Below are 15,994 nucleotides of genomic sequence, written 5' to 3'. Positions count from 1 at the left end.
TAGATCTGAGCTTTCATCCTTGCCTAGAATGACTGCATCCCTCATTTTCAGCTTCTCTAGGCAAACTTTACAGGTTCTTTGTACTTTGCCAATCAGGGCAGCCATTGATAGATGCTGTGATTTGAACACAACTCTTCATAATTCAGACATTACCAGTAGATAATATTGAGAAATAAAACCTTTAAGAAATAATTGGACAGTGGTGGCTTCTCCCTGGTCAACTAAATTGTAGAACATATTTAACCCAGGGGAGATTTGAGCATTTGTACAGTTACTTTAATGGAGCCACCTGTTTCAGGTGACGTGGGTCAGCTGCAACTTGTTGGCAAGTCTTCCTTCTCCGTGTCTAAATTTTCTTTTATTTTGATTAAATTATTTTTTGTTTACATTCCAAATGTTGCCCCTCTTCCTCGACACCCCTCCCAGAGTTGTTCATCCATTGTCCCTGTGCCTTTGGCTCTGAGAGGGTGCTCTCCTACTTGTCTACTCCACCTCACCCCGCCCCCAGCATCACACTTCCCTGGTGCATCAAGCCTCTATAGGACCAGTCTCATCCTCTCCCACTGAGGCGAGACCAGGCAGTACTCTGTTATATATGTGTGTGGGCAGTGGGAGGCAGGTGGAGTTCAGACCAGCCTGTGTACATACTTTGATAAGTGACTTAGTCTCTGAGAGCTCTGAGGAGTCCAAGTTAGTTGATACTGTTCTTCCAGTAGGGTTCCCATCCCTTTCAACTCCTTCAATCCTTCCTCTAACTCTTCCATAGAAGTCCCCAACCTCAGTCCAATGGCTGTCTATAAGTATCTGCATCTGTCTCAGTCAACTGCTCCTAGAACCTTTCAGGAGACAGCCATATAGCAAGCACAATATGGCATCAACAAAAGTGTCAGAGTCTGGTGCCTGCCCATGAGATAGATCCCAAATTAGACTGGCCACTAGATGGTCTTTCCTTTGGTCTGTGCTCGATTTTTGTCCTACATTTCTTTTAGACAGGTACGATTTTGGGTCAAAAGTTTTGAAGATAGGTAGGTGACCCCATGCCTGAGCTGGGGCCATGTCCATCTACAGGAGGTGGTCTCTTCAGGTTCCATCGCCCCATTGTTGCACATTTTGTTTACGGTCATCCCCATTGAGTCCTGGAAGACTCTCACATCCCAAGTCTCTCAGATTTTCTAAAGATTTCCCCTGCTCCTCACCCCCCACTGCTGCATATTTCCATCCATTCTCTTAGCCTTCTGGGTTCCCTCTAGTCTCTCCCTATACCTGATCCTGTCCCCCTTTTCTCCTCCCCCCAACTTCTCACCCAGATTCCTCCCTTCCTCTATTTCCCATGATTACTTTCTTCCCCCTTCTAAGTGGGTTTGAAGTATTCTCATTTGAGCCTTTCTTCCTATTAAACTTCAAATGGTCTGTGAGTTGTAAAATGGGTATTTTGTACTTTATAGCTAATATCCACACACTGAATATCAGTGACTATCAGTGACTTGACATCAGTGAATACATGTCATGCACATCCTTTGGGATCTATGTGACCTTTCTCAAGATGGTATTTTCTAGTCCCATCCATTTGCCTGTAAAATTCATGATGCCCAGTATCTATATTTTAATCAGCTTTCTGTTGCTATAACAAAACACATAAGGTACTAACTTAAAAAGAAAAGAGGTTGGTTCTGCTGGAAATGTTGGTGTATCAAGAACAGGATACCGGTACTGTTCATCAGCTGCCTAGCCTTTTCTGAAAGCAGTGGAGGGTCTTTGGGAGAAGAAACAAATTATTTTGCTTTAAACCAAGAACACAGAGAGAAGATGGGTTGGAACCAACAGCAAGCTTTTATCCCAAGCCTTTTGAAAGAACAGCTTTCAGAGAGGTCCTTAATCTCCCAAAGGCATCCCACTGGGCTCTGTCTCCTATAGTTTCAACTACATCTTCCAAATACTAGCACCCTGGATATCAACATCATCAACATCTTAATTACAATGGATCCCGGAGGAACACAGTATAATAGATCTACAAACACAAATTTATAACACGTTTTTTACAGTTTTATTACAATCAAACTAAAAGTGAGTCTCTATTATTGGAGTACAGACATTATTTTCATTGCTAAAATCTTCACTCGGACCCAGACTGTTAAAGACAATTGCTTCATCTCCACCTTCTATCTTTATTTTTTTCCTTTTCTATTATTGGATAATTTTTATTTACGTTTTAAATGTTACCCCCTTTCCTGGTTTCCCTTTCAGAAATTCTCTATCCCGTCTCCCCTCCCCCTGCTTCTATGACGGTGCTCCCTCACCTACCCACCAGCTCCTTCCAATCTCCCTGCCCTGACATTCCCCTACACTAGAGCATTGAGCCTTCACAGAACCAAGGGCCTCTTCTCCCATTGATGCCTGATAAAGACATCCTCTGCTACATATGTGGATGAAGCCATAGGTCGCTCCATGTGTACTCTTTGGACCATGTGGTTTCCCTGGGAGCTCTGGGGGGTTCTGGTTGGTTGATATTGTTGTTGTTCGTATGGGTTGGAAAAACCTTCAGCTCCTTCAGTCCTTTCTCTACCTCCTTCATTGGGGACCCCAGTCTCAGTTCAATGGTTGGCTGTAAGCATCCACTTTTGTATTTTTCAGTTTCTGTTAGAGCTCTAAGATAGCTATATCAGGCTCTTGCAGCATGCACTTCTTGGCATCGTCAATAGTGTCTGGGTTGGGTGTCTGTATATGGGATGGATCCCCAGGTGGGCAGTCTCTGGATGGCCTTTCCTTCAATCTCTGCTGTACGCGAAGGGTGTTGGGTGGTACCTGGAAGAGACTGGGGGACAAGAGACGCGAAGAAGAACGCCAAGACAAGAGTCTGATCAAGGCGACAATTTTATTTTTCCCCAAGGCTGAATTCATACCATAACATGGGTAACAGAGGGAGGGGGGAAGTAAGAAACATTTACATAGTCCAAGGACACAATATTCGTGTGGACAGGGAGTAGGCTGATGTTGACCGGATGTCAGAAAAGTCACAGGTTTGTCATATCTATTAGTCAGCAGGATGTTGGTTTTTCAGAAAGGTTACAGGTCATCACATTGGGTATCTTGACACGTCAGATGATTATTCATCCTGATCACCAGATTTGTATTAGTCTTCTACAGCTGGCTGGGGATTTTCCATGAACCCAGTCATACCTAACACTAACCATAATAATAACATCAATAATGGAGGGCTTCAAGGGCATCGCTCCCAACACTCTGCTCCACACTTTGTCTCCATATTTCCTCCTGTGAGTATTTCTGTTCCCACTTCTAAGAAAGTTTGAAGCATCCACACTTTTTTCTTCCTTCTTCTTGAGTTTCATGTGATTTGTGAATTGAATGTTGGGTATACTGAGCTTTGGGGTTAATATCCACTTATCAGTGAGTACACACCATGTGTGTTCTTTTGTGACTGGGTTACCTCACTCAGGATGCTATTTTCTAGTTCCATCCATGGGAGGCTATAGTCAGACTAGACTTTTGAGTTCCTTCTCTTAGCCCTTGTCCTAAGAATTATGTTATGGCCATGTCTATGCCAAACCAGTTTCCCCAAACTCAGTTCTACCTACTCTTAGAACATTTCTTTCCTTTTTGTTTTCAGAAATTTGTTAATTTATTTGTGTGTGTGCCTATGTTTTTTCATATGGGAATGCTTCTCTGTAGGTTATAGATAGATAGGCTCTTGTAGATGGAAGCTGGAAGCTGACATTTGATGTCTTTCTCACTTGCTTCTCACATTATTATTATTATTATTATTATTATTATCATTAAAAGTTATTGCTGCTGTTGTTGCTTTTATCATTATATCGTACCTCTTTTAGATCTTTCTTAAAACATACAAATATATGATAGTGTACATGTCTGATAAACTACTGAAATAAAAAATGGAGCCATAAGCAAGCTGTTTTCACAGAGTAATGGTCAGTATGTTTTAATTGTTACATTGTAGTTATGATGAGTAATCACATGATTAAGTGAAGGAATTCCCCCTTTGCCCTATCAACCCACAAAGGAAAAATCGAATGGAACATGAAAGAATTAACTGAATGAAGCTGTGTTTTTGGCATGTTTATACATTTATGTATATATGACTTTGATCAGGAACTTTGAAAAGCAATTATACCACAAGTATCTTTGAGCCCAGGCAGTGGTGGTGGTGGGGGTCCCAGGTTGTGTCAAACATGCTGGTATTAAAGCACACATTTAGCATGCTTAAATAAAATGTAACTCATAAATATGCTTGGGAAAGTTAGAGTAATTTTTAGAATCTGAACACAATGTGTCAGCTGGTGTAGCTTTAACTTTTCATCAATATATCTGGTTTTTCTTTTCTGCTGTGAGACCATAATAGTTATTAATCTCAATATTTCTAATGTTTTTTATTCTTGGCTACTTTTCTGACATATTAGTTCTTAGCAAGAAAAAAAATGGCTTAGTAATAGTAGACATGAATGCCACTATCTCTTCACAGCTCACTAGGTTCCGTAATAGATAATAGCGTAATTACTTTTTTGAGTTAAAAAAAATCCAATTGGAATGCCTGCAGGTGTATGTACATTTATTTGGTTTGGAACTTATTTTTTTAGCATAATTCATTTACTATATTTGGTATGACGGGTCCAAATGAAACCAAGCATCCAGAGGAAATTATTTTTTAATACAGACTCATAACCCAGGTATTAAGAATGCTTCTATTTCTCTCACCCACAGGCAGTAAGGCAGTTTTTCTTCTCAAACCCATTAACTCCATCTATAAGGCATATTTATTCTCTTTCTCCTTAGATTTACTCAGTTTTTGTGGTAGTGTTCTGTGCCTTGAAACAGAAGGCTACAGCTATCCACATTGGTCATTCATTCGCTCACTGAAAACTGACCATTCCTACTTGGTATCAGCCATGACTTTAAGCACTGAGGACACAGCCATTAAAAGAGACAAGTGCACATCTTCTGCCCTCTGGCAACTGTTATCTAGTGACATTGAAAAAGCAGAAATGCACACGGTCTTTCTCATAATGGCACTTAATGGGACTCATCTCTGTGGCCAGTTCTTTGCTGACCACCCTTCCTACGGTATACCACATTGTTTCATATGAGTTACTTAAAAGCGCATGTGTGGGGACTCCAGGAAACTATATCTGAGCCAGACGTAGGCTTTTTTGTTTAATTTTCTTTCTTCTCAAGTGAAGTACCAAAGAGATAAGTTTTTGATAGGTAGTAGTTCTTGGAGTCCCATGTGCAATGGGTTGAATTATACCATCTCTGTGAGTTCATATGTGTATTGACCCCTGTGTGTCTAAAAGACTCTGTCCCCTCAGCATCATTTACCTCCTCTTGCTCATACAATCTTCCCACCCCATCTTCTTCTAAGATACCCGAGTGTTGAGGGAAGTGGCTTTATAGAAATGTCCCTTTTAGAACCAAGAGAAAAACAAAACGAAACGAAACGAAACAAAACAAAACAAAACCTCCCACTAACTGCACATTGTCCAGACTTGGGTCTCTTTGTTAGATCACTCCTCATAACCTACTACAAAAAGAGTCTTCTCTGATATGTGTTGAGTTTGGCACTAATGAATGGTACAGCAGCATGCAAAATCTGCAGGTAGCCATACTGGGTCCCAGTACTGAGAGGCTTTAGAAGTAGAACCGGATCCTCCTACTTCTATGAAGCCATCTTCAATTAATATCTGCTGGCGAAGGAAAAAAATTTTTTCCAATGTAGTGTCACTAGGTATATAAACCAAAACAAAAATGGCTTCTAATGTATTTTTGTGGGCTCCTTGTTTCATTTTGTTTATCTGACCTTTTTCATCTTCTTCATTTTTTACCAGTTTTAATTTTTGTTTTGTGAGATTTTTTTTGTTTGAGTTTGTTTTTTTGTTATTGTTGTTTATTTTGTTTGAGAGAGAAAAAGAGAGCGAGAGAGAGAGAGAGCGCGCGAGAGAGAGAGAGCGAGGAGAGAAAGAGAGAGAGAGAGAACGTAAAGTTAGGTAGAAAGGAAGGTGGGGATGATGTGGTAAAAATTTGAGAAGGAGAAAAACATTACCAAATATATTGTATGACATTTTTTTAATAAAAAAAGAGATTAGCACTAATTTAGAAAGGTTTGGTTTAATGTAGGTATTGCTTGCAGCTTGCATGATCCTCTTGTTCTGAGACATTTAATATCATTGAATCTAAGTCTTATCTTTCATCACTATAAAAAAATGCCTAAGGTTGCTCTTATAGACAGAAATGAATGTTTGCTCTAGCACATATTTTGAGATGATCACCTCATCTGAGGAAGTCAAAGATTGACAAAGATGATGTGGCTGGCATCTTATGATGCCCTAGGAGTGAACGCTGTAATGACTGAAGAGCCTCTCTTATACTCCACTTACTCTTTTGTTTATTTTAATACAATACTTTTATTATTTGAGAAATTCATAAAATATATCTTCACCAGCCACCCAGTTTTTTTCCCTAACTCCTTCCAGATACATGTCCACTTTCTTATTCTATCTGTTTTAGAAAATAACACACCCATTTTGTAAAATAACTTTGTGCTACTTATACACCCAGAGGTGTACCACCATTCCCTAAAGCATGATTGACCCTATAAGCAGTCACACCCTTGGTATAAACTGGCTCTCCCTTCCCTAGAAACCACCAACTATCTATAACTCCTCAGAAAGGATGGGAAGCATCCCTCCTGCATCATAAAATAATGACTGGCTTAATCTTGTGCAAGTCTTTTGCAGGCAACCAGAGAGAATATAGATTCATGAGTGCAGAGGGTCTGTAATGACTGAAAGACACTATAGTAGTGTAGGTGGTCCTTTCATAGCTCTAACTCATATCTCTCTGCTTACTCTTCTGTAATGGTTCCCAAGCCTCAGGTGGGAGTGTGATACAACTATTCTATTTTGACTGAGCACTCAACAGAAACTTATTCTCTATGCTTTGATCAATTGTGAGTTTCTGTATTGATTGCCATTCACTGTATCAAGAAATATCTCTGATGAGGTCCGAGTTGATCTCACTTTTTAAGAAAAACTCATCTTTCCTCACCTAAGAATCAGGCCTTTTACAGATGACGCTTATGAATACATTAAACATGGCAACTTTAGCGTCTTCACTGACAGTGAAGAAAACATATTATTTCTACTCTTAATCTGCTTTGTAGAAACCACTTATTCTTGAGAAACCAACCTCATTCCAACCTCATTCTTATAAGGCATTCTGCTTTTATAAACATTCTTTGGACTATGCATGGAACATTTGAGCCATTATTTCTTTAAGGAGTAAGAATACAAGAGTTCATGTTCTAGTAGAACATTAGAAACATGGCATGACTTTGCCCTGTTTTTCTGAAGATAGACATTAGGATGCTAAAAGCACAATGCTTCAGAGACATCTTGAATAACCTATATGTCACATCTGCTCAAAATATATGTTAGGGTACTGGTAGTCAAACTTCCTAATGTACCTTTAATAGAGTTATTCAAGTTATAGTAACCCCTAGCCATAAAATTACTTTTGTTGCTACTTTATTACTGTAATTCTGCTACTGTTATGAATTGTAATATAAAACCTAAATTTTCAGATGGTCTTAGATTACCCCTGTGAATGAATCACTTGTCTACCAAAGGGGTCATGCCCCACACGTTGAGAACTACTGTTTTAGAGTAAAACAAGTTTTGTTATCTGGATACCTAGAAAATATTGCTTTCTAAATCTATGACATAGTTTTTCTATTATGGTTTGTGCTTCGTATGGTGATAAACATCAGGATTATAAAATGTTCAAATGTAATAATGAAGTAGGAAAAAGTCGACAAACATTATTAACTGGAGATATACAAGATATGTTGACATTTCAAACCAGAGAGTCCCACTGGAAAATAACAAAATCAACAGCAATAACGAACAAGTGAAAGCAAATGGCCTGCTTGTCTACTTTCTCCAGAAGTTACCTCTTTTAATCTACTTTAAGCTTGATGTGGCTAATTGTTCATCTGCTCTATACTTCCCAGCAGACACACGCACACTTCTTGCTATCACCCCAATGTTCTTGATTCCAGAAAGACACACATAGACAGCATTATATTTTAAATACCTTAAGTAGCTCAACGGTCAAGCCATTCCCTAACACTATGTGCCTAACACACACTCACCCCCGATATTCCTCAGTTAATACTTACTAAATCTATATTTTATCTTTGCTGCCCTGGACCCTGATGGGCAGCCCTCCTGAGGCTGCTTTCCCTCTATACCTACATGTTGGCTGTGTCTCCCTCCTGTCCCTTTCAGGCTTGGTCTGTCTCCTATACCCTCATCATGGCAGAATCCCCTCTTCCTCCTTCCTAGGTCCATTCCTGAGAATCCTAAAAGTTCCAACCCTGTCTCCCTGCTCAGTCATTTATAGAATATAGGCATATTAAAATGTATTTTAAATATATAATCACCTTTTAGGGTACCAGAGTCTCATGATATGTTTCTTTTCACATATTTCTGAAAGGAAGAAGTTGAAAGTGTTGCATCATACATGTAGAACTGAGGATCTTGGATTTCTGTGCAGATTTTATTAGCAGTTGTTACTGCCTCTTTACACAAACCAGGAAGTTCCCCTGAAAAAATTCATTTTAAGATTGTACTAGATAGTTTTATGTCTACTTCACACAAGCTGAAGTCATTTGAGAGGAGGGAGCCTCAATTGAGAAAATGCCTCTACAAAATTGACCTGTAGAGCTTTTTCTTAGGGATTGATGTGGGAGGGTTCTGCCCATTATGAGTGGTAACATCTTTGAGCAGGTAGTCTTGGAGTCTATAAAAATATATGCACACCTTTAATCCTAGAACTTAGGAGTCAGCAGCAGGAGAAACTTGTGAGTTTCAGGGCAGCCTGGTCTACAAAGGATGTTCAAGGATAGCTAGGGCTGTTACACAGAGAAACTTTGTCTCAGAAAAAAAAAAGACCGATGAAAAAGGAAGCAACAGCAGCATGGAGAGAGAAAAGTGAAGAGAAGAGAAGAGAAGAGAAGAGAAGAGAAGAGAAGAGAAGAGAAGAGAAGAGAAGAGAAGAGAAGAGAAAGGTTGAGCAAGGCTGTGGGAAGTAAGCCAGTAAGCAGCACCACTCCATGGCCTCTCCATCAGCTCCTGACTCCAGGTTCCTGCCCTGTTTGAGTTCCTATCCTTACTTCCTTTGATCATGAGCAGTGCTATGGAAATATAAGCCAAATAAACCCTTTCTTCCCTAACTTGCTTTGGTCATGGTGTTTCAATGCAGCAATTGTAACCCTGACTAAGACCAATAATGAAGGTTAAATTTTCTGGAAGACTCCAGAAGATGTCACTCAGAAGACACTGAGAAAAGGTATCAGTGTGGAAGAGAACAATGGGTGATTAGTTTAGTCTGACTGGCCCTAGGACTTTCTTTTCTGTTAATAAATAGAATGTTCTGCAGGCAAAGAAAGAAGATAAAAGGTTTTGAAAGGAGATGAGACTGAATGACACATGTCCTAAATAATAGAAGGCATATTTTCAAGTTAACTCAAATAAAACCCCACTTTGTAACCACAGAGAACACTTCTGACAAGCAACTGTTTTCAACTAATGCTTCCAAGGGAGGTGGAGTGGACAGCTTCCACAGAGTGGGCATGTTAGAGGTGAACAGACCCAGCTTACTCTGTCAATGGCTTTTTTTCCATATCTTATAAGTTGCTGGTAGTACACAGTTTCAGAATCCGAATAATTTCATTTCTAGAAATTTCCCCCTCGGCCCCACCCCACCCTTCACTCCTTACTAGCTCCTGTAGAGTCTTCTGATTTCAAAGTTTGACTATCAGAGGAAAAACTCAGGCCTGGATACATTGCAAGGGTTCCTCTTGTTAAATAGGAATCATATTTATAAATAGCCACCTGCATTTGCTCATGAAATTACCCAACGGTCTCAGATAAAGAACCAAGCTGATGGCAGTGTGTGCTAGCAGGGTAAGCACCTGGACCCAAGCCAGCCCTTCCAGCTAGCAAGCCAGTGTGAAATAAAAGCAACTCATGTTGACAGCTCTGACAGAAGGTGCCACGTGCAAATTAGAGTTAGTTCAGAAATTAACTGCCAGATTATTAATTTGAAAGGAGCTTTCACAGTGCAGTTTTCTCCTTTCTCGGTTTTGGGCTGGGCTTTGTTGTCTGTTTATAGTGATCTCTCTGCTTCCTCTGGCTCTACCACACAACCCCTGAGACTCTGAAAGTCCTTGCTGGGAGAGATTCAGAAGGGAGAGGGAACCAGGCAGGTTTTTGCTCTTTTGAGTGTCTAATGTGGCTTAGCTATTTCTCTGGCTTTCTGAACAGCTAACTTGTCAATCACTGGATCTCAGATGGCTTATTTGTAAGTCAATGGCTGCAAAAACTTGGAATGAATAGATTAGGACTGCTAATATATTAGAATCTTTAAAAGTAGTCCTTTCATCTTAAAAATGCGTAAATAAACATTAAAGCATATGCTTGACTACAAAAGGTCCCCAAAGCTCTATTTCTTTCAGAACTTGCCTGTTAATATTTAGTTTTATAATCATTAAAATTGGATTTCTTGTTCACATTCTGCTGTAAGTCATATGACTCATACACACTGTTCTGAAACTCCTTTTTTGATCTACTAATTAGATGTGTTTTCATATTTATAACCTAGATGTTGGTCTTTCTTTTTAAGGACTGTATACTATTCCATTGGGTAGATATGTTACTATTTATTCAAATAATGTTTTATCAGTATTTATCTGTATTATTTTACAATTATTCACTTTTACAAAAGAAAAATAGTAAATGATTTTGGTGACATCACAATAGTCTTATCTGTATATTTCTACCAGATAAATTCTTTGAAAAGAAATTTTCTGCGCCAAAGTCCCAGGATCTCTTTCAACAACTACTTAAGATGCAGGGTCACCTAGGCAACAACCTCAAACCAGATCTTGTCTTATCTTAGAGTGAGAATTTCTTCTGTCTGTGATGGCCTGAAAATTAGGGAATTTCCAGAACTGCACTTCTGATGGGTCTCTTTGCTTCTTATCCAACAGGCAAGCTTAAAATGTCTCCTTTCTTGCTCATTTTTATGGGTGATAATGTGTACCTCCCACCCGGCACTTCTTTTTATTTCACTACAGCTATAACAAGAACAGCAAATCTAGGTTACCTGAAAACCTTTTCCTTATTAACTTGGCTCAGAAAAGGAAGAGTGGGAACGGAATTGGACAGCGGACGTCCAATCATGATTATATAAAACTATACTTGGGCATATTGTTAATGTTCACTCGTGGGCTTGCCTGTTCAAAACTTGTGATGCAGTGCATTTGTAAGATTTCTGAGGACAGCTCGTAGGCCTTGTTAGGATGTACGCATTTCATTGCTCTCCCTCTACACAGATGTGCTACAGTTTACTTTCACAAAGGGGTCTATGACTCAGCTGCTTACTCCTCATAAACAAGTGTCTTAATACTCTGTGATTAGCCCCAGTAGGGATGGGGATTTGGGCAGCCAGCCCTCTTTCTGTCAAAAATCCATTTTATCAGACACGGAAATGGTCTAAATTATTTGATATGCATTAGCTCTGCAAAAGACCTCATCCAGCACTAGATATTACAGTCTGTGACCCTTGCAAGCTGGAGCAGCAATTAGACAAGCTATCTCTTCCATTCAAAACCAAAAAGGGAAAGATTCAATGCCCGCCACACAATGCACTGTACTTTCAAATCCAAGATGCTTTCCTTTCACTATTGATGCCTATGACCACCCCCACCATCCCTGAGGCCCCTGTGGATGCTTTTACCCTCCAACCTGCTGGTGTCTCTCAAAGACCCTGCAGGGTGCCCTGTGGAACAATCAACCAGCTTGGTTCAGGTGGAATCTCAGTCTACTTTGACCGAAAAATGCAGACACTGGGATGGCAGGTTTTAAGTGTGCCCTAGATAATTTGAGGCACTGTAAGATTATTGAAGACCCCCGTCGTCCTCTAGCATGGATCTGAAATAATTACAACTTCAGAGTATGTGGGGACAAGTTGGAGGCTTTATTTCTAATTAAGAAGATGGAGGCTGGACCTGTGATAACAAGAGGTCACTCAGGCTTCCTAGCCTCACCCTGAGCAAAGCGACTGTATAGTCACAAACCTGGATCACTCTAGAGTACATGTGGAACTTGGATCTAGGGCAGGTCTGTTGACTGAACAAAATAGAATCTGGGATGGTGAGAACTCTGAACATCAGTGGGAAATTCTACGATGCTCAAGACAGATCCATTGATAAGGTATTACAGAGGGACATAGGCTAGCCTGCAATTCTAAACTCAGATAACCATGTAATTATACCACATCCTATTGAAATTGCCTGCTTTAATCTCATGGTCTTTACAAGGTGCGCTTGCAGCACTGGGGAGAGCACAGTGCTAGCTGAAAGCGCTGGTGACTAATCTGTGCCTGTATGAGACTATATGCCCTCATATAGGACTTTATTTTCTCAGATATGTGGGAGATTTTTTGTTTCCCAGTGGGTCACTAAATATATATTAATGCAGTTAGTAGCTCACATCTAAACATGACAGAGCTGAAAAGGCAGGCAGGCTCACAGTAGCAGATAAGAGGCAGTATTTGGATTCAGAACCACCACAGCTTTATATCTGATCTGTCTGAATGCATTTAAAACAGTGACTTCCCCAAAATTCCATAGAAACCATAAGTATTGCTAATTGAAATACACACCCATGCAGTACCCTTTCTCCCAGCAGTCAGTCCTTAGTCCTTTCATAAAATGGTAAATGATTTGCAAAATAACTTTAAATTTTCATGGACAACATTTTCCCAGGGCATTTCAAATCTGCTCAGGCGTAAGCAAAAGGGATACGTGTTATCTGTGCCCAAACTATAACACTTCTGTGACTTCCTAGACCTAGAGATTTATTATGGTGCTAGCAACCTCAAAAGTAAATGAGACAAGATGTTGAGGTAGTGATCTGGGCTCTGGCTTCGCCAACTCTTTCCAGCCAATTGAGATTTAGCAGATGTCTTCTGTAATGAAAACCTTGCATCTGAAGGACAACTATTGGCATCCTGTCAGTCTTCTGTAGGAGTATTTTCTAAGGAAATGATCACTATAATTGTGTTGTAGTGCCTAGAATATATAAAATTATTTGTGTGTGTGTGTATATTTTTGTGTTTACATACATATGTATCTAGGTATATAAATATGTATGTATATACATATATGTATGTATATGTGTATACCTTTAATATCTAAAAGCTTAGGTAGTGAAATATAATCTGAGGTATTGCTAACATGCTGTATTAAATATCTTATATTACAGGCACAACTTTCTGATTCAACTCTGACTGACAGTTGAGGTGATCTGTAAGACCCCATTGGTAAGAATTTGTGAAATTGTTTTGCATTCTATTCAGAAAACAATGCTCTTATGCATCTGTAAACTATACTGAAGTTTTGAATGGGGAGTAGATATGATGTATGTGGAGACACTGAACAAATGCTCTAATTTAAGCTAGTGGTCTTGGGCAGTATTTCGTCCCCTCTCTGGATTCAGATGTGTGCCTGGAGCACAGACAAAGGCAGAAGAGGAATGCCAAGGTCACAACGCAACTGGACTGATGGCTTCTCAGATTTTACTCAGTTCCATAGACTTTAGAGGAATGAGGGAAGTCAGTGTGTTGTGATCTTCAAAATAAACAAGGGGATAGAGAAAGAGAGAGAGTGCTCAAGAATTAAAGGCACTTAACTGCTTTAGCAGAGGACCAACATTTATACCCCAGCATGTATGTAGTGGTTCACAATCAACTATAACCTGTAACTCAGTTCCATATGATTGTCGTGGGTTGGCCTAATGCTTCTTGTAATCTAATGATAATTTGGGGCCCCCAAGACTGGTTACTCCAAAGATGAGAGAGTCTGCATGTAAGACACTGAATGGTTCTGTCCCCCAGTTAATTGTGATAGGTAAATAAAGGTGACAACAGCCAGTAGCTGGGCAGAAGAGACATAGGTAGGGTTGAGGCTTCGTGGGCTTGGAGAGAGAGGACAATGGGAAGGGAGGAGAAGGGAGAAGCCACCATAAAAAGAAGAAGAATGTGCAGGAGGGAGGAGAGCCACCATGAGATAGGAGCCAAGAGAACGTGGCCCAGAGGGCTGACCAATCGAAGCTAAGAGCATCCTAGATGGAGCATAGTAAATAGGAAAGTAGATTCTAAACACGGAAGGTGGGCAGCTGCCCAGCTACTGTGCTGCCTATGGCTATTTAAAAATATAAAGGCTGTGTGTGTCTTTCATCCAGGAATAGAAATGGTCTAAGGCAGGGAAGAAACTCTATGCAGGATTTTTAAATAGTTTCTACTATGTATAATGCCCTTTTCTGGCCATTGAAGGATCCAGACACACACATGTGGTACACATGCATATACTCAAGCCAGTGTTCATGTACATAAAATATAGATACATAGATAGATAGATAGATAGATAGATAGCTAGATAGATAGATAGATAGCTAGATGGATGGATAGATAGATGAACATTAGGATCTAGAAGTATTAGCTAAGCTTTTATGCCACACAAATGTATTCATTGGTTGGTCTGAAAGTTCTGAAAAGAAGGAGTGGGGGAGATACTGCTTCTTCTGAAAGACTTATCATGACTTAATTAAATTCTGGCACTTCTTAATTGAGACCATTTTTGGTGTATTATTCAGATGAGGGAAGCCAGAGGTAGTATCAAAGACAACAGATTAGTGTTTTTAGGGATGTAGGCTGCAATAGAGATTGGCTGTTCTTATTTCCATAAATGACCCAAGTTGTAGAGGTGTAAGTCATTGGGGGTACTGTAGTACCTGTCATGGCTACTTCCCTGTCTTAATGTGGCATGAACATAGCCATAGACTATATTTAGCAAATGGGTCTGTCTAATCAATGTACTAAATTGAGAAACACTGTGGGAGGCTGTGGATCCCCAATATGTGCCAATGAAGTTCACAGATCTTTGACTTAATTTGCTACCTGTGAGTAACGAAATGTCCTTCCTAATAGTCTTATCTCTTCTGATTATTACCAGTTAATAGTGTTACTTTATTCCCAAGTGTAAGAACTCTACTACACTAAGTATGAGGAGATAAGGGAACCAATTGTAAAAGGACATGAAGAAGGCTACGTAATATCAAGTCTATTCCCTGCAGTGACTTGTGTTTCCCTAATTAGCATAGACATGGATAAAGAGAATAGCCAAGAGGAGACATTCAGTTCAGTACAGAAGCATCTACATACGTGTTAGAAATAGCTGTGTCTCCTGGCATGCCCTGTGATCTCAAGTTGTTTAAGGATCAATCAAAATTCTCCCACAGATAAAAGGCAGCATGGTGTACTAGAGAGCTTCCATATTTGTCTCTGAAATAAAATGCCTTGACTGGGACCCTCTACTTTTTCATTACCATGCAAAGATGATGGTCACTCAGGACCCGTAGAAACACAGAGCTGGGTGCAGTAGGACTAAGGACATGTTCCTTATCGATAGCTGTGTCATTGCTGTTATGCGGTACAATCCACATTCTGAACAACAAAGTTGACTATGCTTGGTGACTGTAAACTTTATGTGCAACCAATAAAAAAAGATTAAAGATAATAAAAATAAGAAGAGGAAGTTGGCATCTCAAACAGCAGGTGGTTCCTTCACAAGGATCTTCAAGGGGCTAAATGTTGAAAGCCTGTTTGCCTAAGTAGTGAAAATGTCCTTCCAGCTTCTTTCCTACATCTATCTATCTACTGATTGATTGATCAATCGATCTATCTATCTATCTATCTATCTATCTATCTATCTATCTATCCATCCATCCATCCATCCATCCATCCATCCATCCATCCATCTATCTATCTATCTATCTATCTATCTATCTATCTATCTATCTATCTATCTTCTATCTCTCCATTCCTCTAACTATTTGTCTAC

The 15,994-nt window shown here is 39.7% G+C and overlaps 1 pseudogene; it reads left to right on the top strand.

Moving 5' to 3' along the window:
• The window catches only part of LOC108352072 (uncharacterized), a 2,585,468-nt pseudogene that overhangs the window by 2,123,883 nt on the left and 445,591 nt on the right, over nt 1-15,994 (top strand).

This window comes from Rattus norvegicus, chromosome 10 (genome assembly GCF_036323735.1).
Source record: "Rattus norvegicus strain BN/NHsdMcwi chromosome 10, GRCr8, whole genome shotgun sequence".
NCBI classification, from domain to species: Eukaryota; Metazoa; Chordata; class Mammalia; order Rodentia; family Muridae; genus Rattus; species Rattus norvegicus.
This window is presented reverse-complemented; position numbering and strand designations above follow the sequence as displayed.